The sequence below is a fragment of the Brachyistius frenatus genome, unplaced genomic scaffold (assembly GCF_029030835.1).
Source record: "Brachyistius frenatus isolate BFR_SWC_R1_liver_20210118 unplaced genomic scaffold, ASM2903083v1 Contig_27, whole genome shotgun sequence".
Taxonomy (NCBI): domain Eukaryota; kingdom Metazoa; phylum Chordata; class Actinopteri; family Embiotocidae; genus Brachyistius; species Brachyistius frenatus.
Genome location: NW_027210626.1, coordinates 3,032,066 through 3,047,081, shown reverse-complemented (window position 1 = coordinate 3,047,081; position 15,016 = coordinate 3,032,066). Strand labels below are relative to the sequence as shown.

At 41.6% G+C, this 15,016-nt stretch overlaps 1 protein-coding gene across 4 annotated transcripts in view; it reads left to right on the top strand.

Annotated features, from left to right (window-relative positions):
- Positions 1-15,016, top strand: part of igf2bp2a (insulin-like growth factor 2 mRNA binding protein 2a) — a 44,433-nt gene that overhangs the window by 6,825 nt on the left and 22,592 nt on the right. The window contains exon 1 of one of the 4 annotated variants that reach the window (XM_069698624.1): positions 4,272-4,290. The exons of the other annotated variants lie outside the window; for them this stretch is intronic. The gene's annotated coding sequence lies outside the window, so the exon portion shown is untranslated. Of the gene's footprint in view, positions 1-4,271; positions 4,291-15,016 lie in introns of those variants that run through there. 4 annotated transcript variants of the gene reach the window in all.

Sequence of the window (15,016 nt, the reverse complement as noted above, 5' to 3'; positions counted from 1 at the left end):
AATTATAAATCATGATTATGAGTAGCGCAGTTTGTACCCAGGTTCTTTTTTTGGGAAAGTAATTTGAAGTTGTAACAGCTGCTCTGTCTCTCCTTCCTTCTCGATGTCCCTCTGTCGCCCAGTCTGTTTCTCTGGTGTGTGTGCAGCATGTAAATATATAATGGTTGTTGGTCGTGGAAGGAGTTTATGCTCCTGTAAACATGTTCACATGCATCTTGAGGATGACACTGGAGAGGCAGGTAAGCCGCGGTGAATCCCAGCTGAAAGCTTCATGCCGGATGTAAAGTTTAGTGTTTCTCACCCTTCGCTGGGTTGGTCTTCCCTGTGGGCACACAAGGGTGTGGTGTCCATGAAGGGGTGGGCAGCTGAGGCGCACAGCAGGTGGCATTTCTCACACAGGCAGACCCCGTCCTTGTCCCATATCATCACCATATAAAAGTGCTGCACTGGTACAACTTTAGAGCTCTGATGGGTTTTGAACAGGTGAAAATTTCTAACGAGGCAGTCAGAGTCTGACATGGAGGGAGCCAGGGGCGGAAATGCTTACATGCAGAAGAGGCTATGCGCTCCTGGCTTACAGCCGTGAGCTGCGAATGCTGTCGGTCTGAAGCTTCCCGCAGGTCAAATCTCTTCTGTCTGACTTTTGCCCTTCGGACATTTTTCAGTCTCTTACCTTGCTTTAAAATAGGGGCGGGGCCAGAGGGTTGGGTCAGAGGTGGTACTAATTCCTTAATTTGATTGCCTCAGTGTGAAAGGTAGATGGTCTATTAGCATAGACTGATTACTGGGCCTACCAGCTATGGTCCAGAGCACCTGGACAAGAACTGCTGTAGGTAACGACCACAAAGAAACACAAAACCATCTCATTTTGACCAGGGGTCTCGTCTATCTGTCTGTAGTCTGTAGTCAGGGAGATTCATTTATCCCCTCAAAAGTTCCTGCTCGCCACGTCGAATCTTTCAAAGCACATGAGCTTTGAGGCGGGGGTTTGTTGAACATATCTGATTGGTTTGAATACTTGCAGCATTCATTTCAACCGCCATTTTTAAGAATCTGTGGATGCAAAGCAGTTTGTGTTTTGTTTTTTGGTGTGAACATGGAGGTACAGAGGAAGTCCTAGATGGATCAACAACAAAGCCTCAGTTGTATTCTGGAGGGTGTACGGTGCATATATCAGCTCAGTCAACTCTGAAAACCCTCCAGCAGTGTAATTTGCCTGATATTTGCAGTTCTTTAAAAACACTGTGGAATCGCAGAAAACAATAGACTGAAGAAACCTTTTATGTCCTTGAACAGTAGTTCCTGGGACTAAAAGTGTTACACTATGCTCCACATAAAACTGTGTTGCAATTCATCTTATATAAACCTCATTCTCTAATTTCATCAATATACTCATACCTTGTGGTAACGGAATTTGCGAATATTTCTCAGATAATACAAATTCGTTATTGAAGTTGTGCAACTTACTAGTGTCAACAGTGAGAAATTTTATCTTAAGCTTGGAACAAAACTAAATAATTTTGGAATTCAATAGCAGCTATTTATTTGTTTATATGTTCATTTTAGAAAATTTAAAGGTGTTTCCTTGGCATTCATTCATTAAAAAAAAAAAAAAAAAAACCATTTATCTTGATATTATGGAGTTTATTGAAGATAACCAACTTTTTTTTATCTTAACAAATTTCCACTCAGTTTACATAAAATCGAGCCCCTGTCTGGTCACCTAAATCAATAGTTTTTAACCCCATGTCTGGTTCCAAGAGCATCCAGATATGGTGTAATGAAGAAATAATATGAATTGGTTTTGTTTTTTTACACTATTTCTCCCATGTAGCTGCAGAAAAATCTTTTTATATAGAGGTTTTTGTTGTTGAATCGCCATGAGGAGGCAAATGTCGAAACACAAAGTCTTTTGACATTTACAGCAACATGATGTGGGAGCAAGACTGTGCCATTGTGCCCGTGAGTGTGTGTGTCCATGTGTGTTTGCTGGTCGCGCTGTATTCAGTTCCAACTGTTCCAGGTTAGATTCACCAAGTTGCCATGGGAACCATTTTTAAGGGTTTTGCTTAGTTAAAGAAAGAGAGCCTGAACGATGAAGGCTTTCAGGAAAAAGTGCTCCAGGTGCACAGAACACCTCGCAAGCAGCACAAAACCCCCCCCTCCTCAAAAAATACAAAAGTTAAGTGAACTGAAGAGACACCCGGAGATTCACTCTACAAGTGATCGTTATGACAGCTTTTGATGTCACTGTCTAAATTGTATGACTACAGCTTAAGTTTGTTATGAAATGCTGTCAGTTTAGGGATCTTGTAATTTCCATCCGTTCCCAGGAGAGCGGAGACTACCTCCCGGTTATAGCTGCAAGCCCCAGACTGCAGTCCAGCCGTGTGTCGGTGGCTCACGCTATGGGCGGAGCAGCGGTCAAAGTTGATTTTTATATGACAGCACATACATAGCCTAGTAAGGTGCCTCGATAAAAAAAATGCCTGTGTAAAGCTGTTGCTTCACTGAGACCTTCAAGTGCTCATTTTCTTTCCACAAGTGCAGCAGGGAAAAATGCTGAATGGGCTGTCCATCTATGTCACAGCCGCAGCCCTTTTGTGACCTTTCTTATTCATGAGCCCACTCTCAGCCGTCATTCCCATCCTTTTCCATATGTATGCGACGGAAGCTGGGTACCCCTCCACCACCACCAGCGCCAGAACAAGTCATCTACAGTAGGTCGGCACACAGCTGAGCCTCCGACACAACCTGGAGCACAGTCTTTCCATTGTGCTTCCTCTGTTTCACACTGTCTCTGACGGAAGAGGAAGACAGGGAGAGGACTTCCGAGTCAGAGACGAGCATGTCCCACACGCATGCTGATGCTTTCCTCTCGGTGTGTGTGTTGCTGCTCCTGCATGGGGAGAAACACACTGCTGATAGAGGGCAGCATTTCTTCCCCCCGTCTCGCTGGCTGGCCGTATGAGGCTGTGAAGTGTCTCCTCTCAACAGGCTGCGAGTGGTCTGCTCACAAACAGAAGGATTTCCTGCTGCTGGTTTGACATAGAATTGCAAATCATGTACAACAGCCATGTATCACTTTCTCTGGACCTATCATCTCGTATTGTTTGCCTCAATGGGTTTTTACTGTGATTGAATGCAAGACAACCTCCTCCTCTTATATCAAGAGCCCCCTTGACATTTAAATAAATTATTTAAAACATCCCAAACCTACACTAAGCAAAGATGAATCTCTAAAATCACATTTCAGCTGTTTACACATTAAAGCTGAGCAATTTATCCTTCTCTCTAATCTCCCTCGTACTGCTTTGAATGTTGAGTAGGATGATGCCTTTTCCCGATCTTTTTCTCAACAACTGGAAGTTTCACCTCGCAGATTAAACTCCAGCCTCATTTGAAACGCTCTGTCCCCCAGGTTTACTGTTCTTTTAGTGTTAGGAAAATACATTCAATGTTAGCGGCGTTAAATTAGCGTTTTTGAGATTTTCTTTTACATTGCTATTCTCCAATTCTCTCAATTACTCCAAAATAAAATGCAGGAAGTGGGAACTGGCGTGGAAAATAAAAATGTTGTTTCGGATATCTGATCTAAAGCGTGTGGATAGTGAATTACTTAAAGGAATAGTTCATATCATGAAAAATATATTTATTTGCCATATTTATACAGAGCAATGCTGGCTGTTTATGCTAAACTAATTGGCTGCTGGCTGTATTGGTCTTTTCATCTAGATTAGATTAGATTAGACTTTATTAATCCGACAGTGGGGAAATTTCATCCAACCTCCATGAAAACAAATAAGCCTTTCCCAGTTTGTTGAACTAACTATTCTTTTGATGATATTTGTTCGTTGTTGGTAAGTGGACACGTGTGACAGCGTTTTCATGCTCTCCAATATTTTCGGCTGAAGTGCTGTTTTGTTTTTGCCAACTGTGTTGTACCATAAAGCCTGTTGTTTTGCACAGCTGTGCTTGATCCTGACTCAGATTTCCTGAGCCCAGAGATGAGTCGGGTAATGGTGGCCAGGCAGGTGCTAGAGAGTAGGACGACTCCATCTGCCTCCCTGCCAAGTGACCCAGCACATGCCAATAACCAGTCAGTCGCTTAGCGAGAGAAAGACAGAGATAGTGAAGAAGCAATGGAAGGACAGAGAGAGAGAAGAGTGGAACGTTGCAGAGGAAAGGGGGGACCCAATGGGAGTACCTTTGATTTCATCACACCGAACGTCGAGCTGCGAGGAGGAGAGTGTTTTATAACGGCCGCTGCCGAGCGGCACAAATAGAGCCGTGAGCGGAATGCTAAAAATCTGTTTGTAAATAGTTTGTTGTCTTGCTGAACCGTGGATAATATTTCCTGGAGGAGCAGAATATTTTATCTCGATGGATTCAATCTTTGTGTGTCTCACTAAACAGTCTGCGCTCAGGGGTTCCCGTGAGTGCAGTGGCTGCTGTCGCTGGGCTACTGTACATCAGGTGCACTATGTCAGTCCGGAGGTTTTTAAAGCTGTTCTGCTCCCATATTTTATTTTATTTATGAGTAAAACAGCACACACAAAAATGTACGTGGAAGTTGCTAGGATACCAGCCGATTGATTGATTGGAAGTGTGTGTTTAGCATGCAGCTTGATATGTCTTGTTGCCATCTGTCTTCAGCAGTTTCAAACATCCAGCAATGCAGCCTTGGTGTCTTACGCATGCAAACAACATTATGACACTGATTGATGAATTTCCCATCCCTGTCAGGTTAAATGAAGCACACGCCGACACAAATCCAATTAAAATTGAAGAGTGCGGCCATAGCAGAGCACAGTTAGAGAACCTGAAGGCAGAAATGCAGGCATCTTCCGCTCACCAGGTTAGTAAATATTTGATGCCGAGGCAGCCATGCGTGTGCTCTTGTCGTGGGGGTTGCAAAAGTTGATGGGGTCTTTGCCTTTAAGCATAGTATGACCAAGGCCGCTTTTTTTTTTTTTTTTTTTCAACACACTCGTTCTGTGCCTGTTTAGGTGATTTTCATTTTTATTAATAGTAAATTCTTCAAGATGCAGCTGCACTTCACCTCCGCACTCCAGGGACTGTCACACTCTTTCCACTGCAGCATTCTGTGCATGTCTTCCCTTCCATCCTCCTCCTCCTCCTCCTCCTCCTCCTCCTCCTCCTCACATGTGCATGTTCTGTGTCAGCATACTACCTAGATTGCGTGTGCATTGTCTTTCACTGCCTCCTCCTAGCTCGCTACGCCACCGATCCCCTGGCACAGAGTGGCAGTGCAGAAAGAAGCCTGTGATGTGTTAGCGTGAGTGGGTGTAAATAGCGTACAACTGTATATTATGTACAGTAAGCTGAATGTGAGCCGCCCTATCAGATAGTGTAATAGAGACAGGCAGTTTATTCTTAGTAGAGTTATGGTTATCGTCATTTGGATTATTTAACAACAGTAGGCATGTGTGTGTGTGTGTTTGTGTCCATGTCATTGCATCTGTGTGTGTGTGTGTGTGTGTGTGTGTGTGTGTCTGTCTGTCTGTCTGTCTGTCTACTGTGCTTCCGTGTTCTTGCCATTCCCCACAAGGGAAGCAACAGTTCATTTCAGGGACGGTAGCTAAGATGGTTTTGTTTTAAGTGGTGTGAGGAGTGACTCCAGGTTTCCGGTCGCTTGACGTTGCGGGACAATAAATTACAGAGATATACAGTACGATGACAAGCTTCAAAGGCCAGTTTGACGTCAAAGAGGCAGTGATAGAAACGTGGAGCCACTGAAGATGATACACCAGATATGCTGTCTATCAGGAAAGGTCGAACACAACAGGACTCGTGCATGGTCTTCCTTTGGTTCGATGAATGCACGCCCACCTCAGGCATTCGTAGAGCATTTACAGTATCGCTGTTTCCTCCCCGTCACATTATCAAAGCTGGTGTATGCCTGCACTCATGGCACGAGAGTCACAAGCCAGGATCGCTCTCACGGACACAGATGCGCTCTGATTTGATCAAACGTCAGCACATATAAGCGAAATGCCACCAGATAAAACACAGCCTTTCGATGTACGAGTCATTTGTGTGCTCGTCTTTATGAAATGCAGTCCACCAGCGTAGATGTTACCCACGATGAGGTCTGGTTATGGTGAATGATCTTATTAGCGTTTGGTGTTTGTGACGTTCTCAGGCCTTCATGCTGAGTCAGTGCTTTTCAAAGCAACTTGTTGTGGCTGTCTTAAAAAACAAGCAGCCGGGTTTTCGGAGCAGCCCTCGCTCCTAATAACTGCTTCAAGTTCAACAGAGGAACCAGCCTCGTGTGTTTTCTGCCAGGAATGATGAAAGCAGCCGGCCTGTAAATGCTTGCAGATTTGTTTTGGCGTTTCTGAGGAGGTGAGCTTGAGTGGAGCTTGAAATGTTAAGTTAGTGGACTGAATCCTTGAATATTCTTATTTTTATTGAGCAAGGTGCATTTAAAGGCGGCAAAATTACACAATAGATTTTTGGTCTCTAAATTTTGGTCCGAACAAAGATTCAAGGTTTCCACCCTCGCATGCTTTGTTTTCTTGTGTATGTGTGTGTTTTTATATTTGCATAGTGGAGCATTTTGTTACATAATCAAACCTTGAAGATGAACAATAAACAAACATAAACTGCTACGCTGGCTGCTACTTTTGTAAGTTGAAGAATCGCTGCTGCTTGGCAGACGTTTGGGCTCTGCTGAGTGCCTTCAAGTCACATATATAAGAGCCTGCAACAACAAACCTTTCCTTCTGGCTTTTTCCTCAATCACCAATAATTCTCCCTCGCCTTCTCTGTCTCACTTTAAATGCTGTCCACACAACAGGCATTTCCACCCGCTCCCCTTTTGCTGTGGAGATCGGGCTCCTAACTTGAGATATCGATGTCAACCTCGGATATTTACTCAAGTATTTATCGCATATTGATCAGGGCCGACATCCCCGTGAGCTACTCCGATAATTGAATTAGTCTACATATTACATTCCCACACAGCATACAGGCGTCCTCCCAAACTCTAGCTACCATTTTCCTTATCCAAAATCGACCGCTTCCCATTCCGATCCTATCCATCCCCATGTCCACTTCCTGTCGAGCCCCCTGCCTCAATTCACAGAGTAGGTCAGGATTTGGAGCCATTTTAGCCGCAGGATTAAAGTCTGACAGGGATAATGCCACTCCAGCCACTTGAGAGTCACGTGACACAAGATGATCTAAGGTTTTGGGAGGAGCATAATGTAATTAATGTATTGGAGGTGCTCATCTATTTGACTCCACCCATTTTAGAGCTGCAAGCCCATAACCATTAAAAAGTGCTCTTTTCCTGCCCCTCCCTTTAGCAACCCTTCACACTCACACTCAGCAGACAGTAAATACAATCCACTCTCTCTTCTGCCCAGAGCTCCCTTTTACTGTAATTTTAACCATAAACCTGTTTGTACCCCTCCACCCCTACTCCCACCCCTTCCCCCCTCCTCAAACCCCCAACCTCGCACAAGTGCGTCCTATATGCATAATCCCACCGCTTTCTTAATCTCTCGATGGCTTATCGGAGTTACCGCACTTTATTTACTTTACCACACTTCACTCACTTGTGTAAAATTGCTGTTGGACTGATTTAATCTCAGTCCGTTCCCACCTATAGCTGCTTCGTTTCCACTCACACGCATGTTTATTTTTTTAATTCTTTGACATGTTTAAATTGGCTCTTGTAAAATGAAATCATAATGAACTGATTAGTAAATAATCATTGTTAATATGGGGGTCATTTCTGTTTTTTTTTATATAAATCATGTGATGCTACATTTATCAACTGTACTGATGCAAAAATACATATTTCAGGGCTGCATACGGTTTTCACACTTTTTTCATTATCAGTTTATCTTCTGATTATTTTATTGATTATTTTTCAATAATCAAGTGTTGGCAATTCAATTTCAAGCTAATTAGTTTAATCTTTAAATACTTAAGTGAATACTGTTAGATGACAGACAGACAGTGGCACCTTACAGTCATTTTAATTTATTTATCTGTGGCATTAAAACATAGTTTCACCTAAAATACATCATAAACAGACTGAAACAACTGATGCACAGTTTAGAAGAATACAAACAATATCCAGTTAAAATGCACAAAGAGGTATAATTTTCCATAATTATTCAAAACAAAATAAAAACTATGGATTTAAATAAACAAACACAAGCACCAAGGCAACGTTAGTGAAAGCTACGTGCTTAGGCGCTGGCTCCTGACCCTGTGTTGGAGAAACGCTCCGTGTGTTTCACTGTTTCCAAAAGCTTTGTTCTGCCGCTGTTTGGAGAAGAAGGACAGCTCAGCGACAGCAGCTGTGACTGGCAGGGGTGTTTGGAAATATGTTGCTTACTGACCACTCTGGCCAGTGTTTCGGTTTTTCTCCGAGGATGAATCTTCACTCACCTCCTGCTAGTTTCTGCGCGTATTTTCCCTCTCTGTTAGGACCTTCCCCAGCACACAGGGGGGAGGGCGGAAAGAGAGCAGGTAGTGCGTTCATGTGTGTGTGTGTGTGTGTGTGTGTGAACAAGTAAAACTCGCTCTCCAGAGGGAGCCGGAGGGAGAAGTGAGACGGGCAGAGAGCGGGACGATGAGAGACAGACTGTAAACGAGCAGCAGACAGACAACGGAGGAGAGCGGGCAGGCAAACAGTTTGAGGGCTTTGCGTAATGTTGAGTGGTGAGCGTGCGGTATTGATCCTGGTTAACCCTGCTGGGACCTACACCTATGGCAGGCGGGCTCAACCTTCCAGCTACAGTATAATACCCTATGGTTGGCAGATTAAAGGATGAGACCTAAGGAACAAGCTGCACAACTCAACATAAAGCAACAGCAGCATCCATGAGGAGCAGCTAACAGCGGACCCACACTGCACCACCGCAGTATGAGCTGGTATCCACCTGCCAATAGGTCTGGACTCTGAGGTGTGTGAGAGACAGACACAGGAAATACATTAGCGTCTGCATGTAGAGGAGAGTAGGCACACCAGTCGCCTATACATCAGTGTTTGTGTTGGACGTGTGTGTGCGACTTGCGTGCGACTCGTGTCCCTGTGGTGCTGGCTGGGAGTCTGTCAGTGGCTGTGCTGACTAGGTGCTTTGTGACAGGGGCTCAGAGGAGTCCTCCGTTTGTGGAGTAGCAGTGTGGAGGAGCCAGCGGGCATTTGATGTGCACAGGACAGGACAGCACAGCACATGACTGCAAGTCCTTTTCAATCATCTCTTGACTGAGCTTTCTATTTATTATTATTTCTGCCACTCATGGTTCAGTTGCAAGGGAAATGTTTTTTAAATTTTTTTTTTTAACACCAACAGATTAAAATGTAAATTCTGTGATTGCAGCTGATTGAAGGTTTGCTGCATTTTGCATGATTAGCAGGAATGACAGGGTTGTACAAGACTTTTCTTGTCCCTCACTTGGGAAGTGTCCCTCATACAGTTGGTTATTGCATTAATGAGTGCACGATTTGTGACATCTCATGTTTGGAAGCCAGTATTGATCCCATGTGTGATTTACACACTAGGAATCTTTTTTTTTTTTTTTGTTTTTTTTAAAGCATCAGGAGACGTGTGCAGCAGTTTAACTTTTATCTCCATATTTCTGGAGTTGGGATTTTTTTCACAAGAAGTATAGATATTGTTTGGAGTGTTTACTTTTTGTGGTAAACTAACATATCATACGCAAATTTCTCATTAGTTTTATGTCTTAAAACATGTTCAATGGAAATTTAGACTGAACAAAAGAAGGTGTTCTTTTTATCCGCAGGCCTTTGGAGGCTCGCCATTCAGAGGTTTCTTTTAAGTTTTAGTGATATTTAATCTTAAGATTTTCTTTTCATGGTGAAGAGCGTCCATGTCATGCTGGTAGTATCAGACTGTCGTACTTTCTTCTCCAATGAGAAGATAGAGCATCCAAAACAGTTGTTACTTGTTGTTACAATTTACTCCACTGAAGAGTTATCATGTGTTGTCGTCACCTGCCACACTGGCCCAAAGAAAGTTTAGCAAAAGATGTATTTAGACAGAGAACTAAGACAAGAAGGCATTTTGCACCAAATGTTAATGCCTGAATTTGATTGAAAATATGTGAATTCATGTTCAGAGCCGTATTGAAGGGCCCACTCACTGTGTTGGATCAAACTGTTTTCATTTAAATAGAATTGTACTGTGCCACAATGATGGACAAATGAAACATTTTAAAATAATAATTTTTACGGTTTAGTAGACATGACGGGAGAAAATGTGTTTTGTTTCAGCTGGGCACCCTGTGGCATTGTTGCAGTGGCAGAAAATACATTTTTCACGATAACACCTGAGAGTTGAGAATCATTGTATATCTGTAGCTCTGTGCAAATAACTTTGGACTTAAAATGAGTGTTGTATGTGTTTTGGTAAACATTTATTTATTCATTTTTATTGATATTATCCACTTACTTGTCACTTAAACCTAATTTTTTAGTCAACCCCTTTATGTGACACCGAATAATTGCCCGATAAAAGAAATGCATGTATTTGAAATTTCCTTGTGTACCAATAGAGCTTTCCAATTAACTTTGTACTACGTATGCAACTGATGAAAAATGGACATGCAGTGTTTCCTTATTTACACCTTTCTATTAATTGGCTGAGTGAGAGTCAACAGACAAATGTCAACAGGAAGGCTGTGGCTTCCATTAGAGCTGCATGTGTCGACCTGACCGCCTCTCGGCCTGTGTCGCCCTGTGAAAACGAATGCTTGAAGGGAAACCGGCAGGCAGGTGAGCCTGCTGAATTCTGATGAGGTCTCACCCGCCGAGGTCTGGGAGGGAAACAGAAACAGGCACCTGAGTGCGCCATACTGAGATGAGATGGTTAGCAGCACCGTGGAGCAGCAGCTTTGTTCACCACGCAGTATCGGTGTGAAAAATATGTGGTTAGGGAACAATGGAGAAGAGCAGATACAAAAACTGTTTTTGTACTTAAGATCATGGGCGATTTTTTTTAAGAATTCATATTATTGCCTGGAAAAACAAAGAGAATTTAATGAAACTCATTGTAAGGGAGACTGTCACTAGTAACAGTTATTAATACCTTACAAATCTCAGTAAATTCTTTGAGACGAATCAAAGGCTTTTCTTTTTGTTGTCTGCTTCGGGTCCTCTTCTGCTAACCAAAAAACCAAAAAAAGCCAGTATGACATCTCCACGTGGGGAGATCATTAATTCATGAGTTAAAGTGACTCTAATCAATGTTTTTTTTTTTTTTTTTTTTTTTTTTTGTGACAGTGGAACAAATGGTTAAACGTCATGTAAAAGGAGCCTCTTGGAGTGAAAACCCACAGAGTTTACTCAATTTCAGTTTGTAGCGTCTTTCAGCTCATTGTTTTGGTTTTCTGGTCCATAACGTTGCGGTTTTGCTTCAGTCTTGATGCTCGTGTCATTGTCATTTTTATATTAACCTATCTTGTCTTAATTTCACTGGAGGAGCTGTTGGAGACCAAACTAGAGCTAAAAGGAGAGTGAATATTTGACTTAAAGTCATCAGATTGCAAGACACACTAAGTGCTAATGTTCCTGTAGCTGCAAAATGTAGAAATAAGCTATTTTTTAGATAAACGTAAAAGCTGATCATATTCAATGTTGTGTCTACAGCTTGTTTCACTGCCCATAAAAGGGGCAAAAAAAAAAAAAATGTACTGCATATTTTATGTTCATCCTGGTTTTATAGTGTAATTGTACCAGATTGTCAATAACATTGATGATTGAGTCTCGCAGGCAGCTGGTTGTCCACTGGTAAAGGGTGAGGGTTGATAAAAGGCGGACCTGAATCAGTTTGAGCTTTTTTTTTCAACCGTTATTGTTTCATTAGTTATTATTTTCAAGTTAAAGGTCAGTCTGAGTTTTGACCTTCAATAAAAGTAATTTAATTAAAACGTATTTAATATACCTTTTATATCTATCTTGATAACACATTATTTTAATAGCCCTTAACTTCAGTATCAATAATTTCCTAGAAGTTTCCTGGAAAGAGTTAGATAATTGTTTTTATCAATTAGAGGGGACATGTGAATGTCCTTGAAAGAAAAGCTCAGTTAGAAAGAAAATCTTTATTCATTATTTATTCATATTTTTGAATTGTTAGCTTGACTGGAGACAAGTTTCACATTTTGCATGCAGACCTGTTGTCACTGCGCTGACTAAAAACAATCTGCATTATGTTAGCAATTCATTTGAATTAATTAATCAGAACTCTCCTTCCTCCTCTAATTACTACAAAATGACACATTCTTTCAGGGACATTTCTTATAGTATTAATTGAAAATTATTTGGAATTTACAGACTCACAACATGCAGTGTTACAATAATCTTTAATTCAACGATAAATGTTTTATCTGGCCTCATCCAGTCATTGTGTACACTCCATAAAAAAATGTCTGTACTCTTAGATAGGTTTTGACAGTGCTCACGACCCGACACACAATCAGGAATAGGATACATAAATGGAGAAAAAGAACAACATTGTAGGTTGGATGCTCCACTGAATATGTGCTACTTCAGAGTCTGTTTGTCCTTGAGCTAGACAAATAGGAGCAAATATTTCAGGCTGAAGGGCAATATCAATGTATAGACACTTCTCTCATGCAAATCCTGTTATCTCTGCTCCACAACAAGTGGATGGGCCTGAGAGAAGTGCTTAGCAGCGCCACACAGAAATGAACTGAGCTCGGTCGTAATCCAGCAGCAGAGAGTGGGACGCAGTGGGACACCGCCAGAGTTTGAAAAGAGGAGCAGGGGGACATCAGAAGGGTCCGCACAGAAGGGTCTCCTAATATATTGTTGACTTGTTGCTTCCTCTCTGAGATTTCAGGGCATTTAGGCGCTTAAGAGCTTAAGGGTCAAGACCAGAAATTGGGTTAATTCAGATTAAACGAGTCTGTGGTTGGTGCCGAAGGACCACCGGGCTATTTGACCAACCCACCCACACTGACCCATATAATATAGCACTTCTAGTTTTGTCTTTGTTAGTTTGAGCTGTTATAAATGAAGTGAAAAAAAACCATACTGTTTATTTTAAGATTTACAGCGCAGACTGATGATGTAAAAGCCACAGGAGCTCCCATACGTACACTTGTAGCTGCAAATGCAGCTGATCGTTAGATGATCACATTATGCTGCACTCAGCACTACACTACCACACATGAAAGAAGCAGAGACATTAGTGTTGCATCGACAGTATATGCCACTGCATTTGTAATATGAGCAAGTAATAGGTGCATAATCACATGCCTGCAGTGTGATTTATGACCGCGGAGGTTTTCATTTCCTATTTTATCCGCATAGTATGGCCGCGATGGAGGCCAGATCGTCTTTCGCATTGAAAATTATCAGGTGTCTTCTGTGTAATATGAAGTCTTTTGTCAAACTGTTTCTGGACTGATGGGAACTTCCTGTGTCTGTTGTGTCCTCAAGCATGGCCTTCAGTTGTAACAAAGCCTTTTGTCTGGCAGATAAAGAAGGAAAGAAAAGAGAGGTGACAAAAAAAAATTAAGGATTTAGTTTTTCTGTCAGAAAAGGGATTCAGTGATATTGTTCATCTTGTCTCAAGTAATATCTTTAAGCATTAAGCAGCCAATATGTTCCTATATTGGTGGAAAACAAAGGTGTGGCCTTTGTAATAAAAGATGTTGGCACGGAGAATCAGCCAGTTAGAGCGTTGACAGATAAATGGATGCAAGAGAGATGGAAATGACTGTTAAGTGAAGAAAAAAAAACTTTATTCACGTGAATTTTGCACACAATTAGGTGTGAGGTGTGTTGCAGAAGTGGCTGTGTGCGCAAAGACATTTGTGGGAGTTTTGTGAGGCAGCATGCTGCGGATAAGCCCGACTGAAAGGCTATTTGGGATGTCTTTTTATTCGTCCAGAGAGCCTCCCCGTTCGGCGCAGGACAGCGTGCCTTGTGAACCGTCTCTGACAGGCCGGGCAGCCGCACGGAGCGGGGAGAGGAAGGTAAACAAGGCTTTTAAAAGGCCTCATTAGATAGAATCCTTGAGCAGAGTGGGAAATGTTTAATTATTCACTCCTGTAAGTTTCTCTTAAAAAAAAAAAAAAAAAAAAAAAAGTTTTGCCCTCAATTAAGGAACTCCAAAAGTTGCCTGGAAAAAACAACACTGTTACTGTGTTTTAGGGAGTTTTTAATGACATGAGTGACTTTGATTTTTGTGTGGGCGTTTCAGGAACAAAGTACACAGAGTTTATGACAAATTGAATTGTGGCAATCATGTCCTGTTCATACTGACTGAGCGTGTGAAAGATTTTCAAGAAGAATTAAGTTTCTTTCCCATTACCTTTTATATTTTAAAGGTCATCCATGGTATCAATTAAATGCATATTTACATGTAAAAAATATGACCAGCTTATTAAACTTAATGCATTTTTTTTAATTTATTTAAATACCAATTTTAAAAGTAAACATACAAAAAGTAGTAATTGGAGCTATTTTGCATTATGAGTTCTTTTGCTCGCTGCTCAAAAAGTATTTTTGTTTACATTACTACTTTTATCCAAGTGAAATGCTGCTGTACATACAGTATGTCTGGAACTCTGAAAAACTGGCTATATGTGGTAGTTTGTTGTTATATGTCGAGATTTGATTGATAATCTCCCATTTAAAAAATAAAAACGGTATTTTGTAAAAGCAGCCTGTACTTTAAGTTGTGTAATGTTTTATGTTAATCTCACATCTATCATTTGTGGTGGAATTTTTTTCCAGTCTGCCGTCGACGTCTTGTCCAACTCTTCTTAGCCTCCACCAAAGAGAGTATAATTTCAAAGCCCTCGACCGTTTGCATTGACAGACATGCGCTCTTTATTCAGTCTGTGCTGTCCACATGCAGCCCTGTGACTCATGCATGCTGGACTTTGGCTTCTATATTGTAAGAAATAGAAAAACAACCAAGTCTCACACTTTTACACTTTTATTTGCTAATTAATCAATTATCACAATAGCTGATCA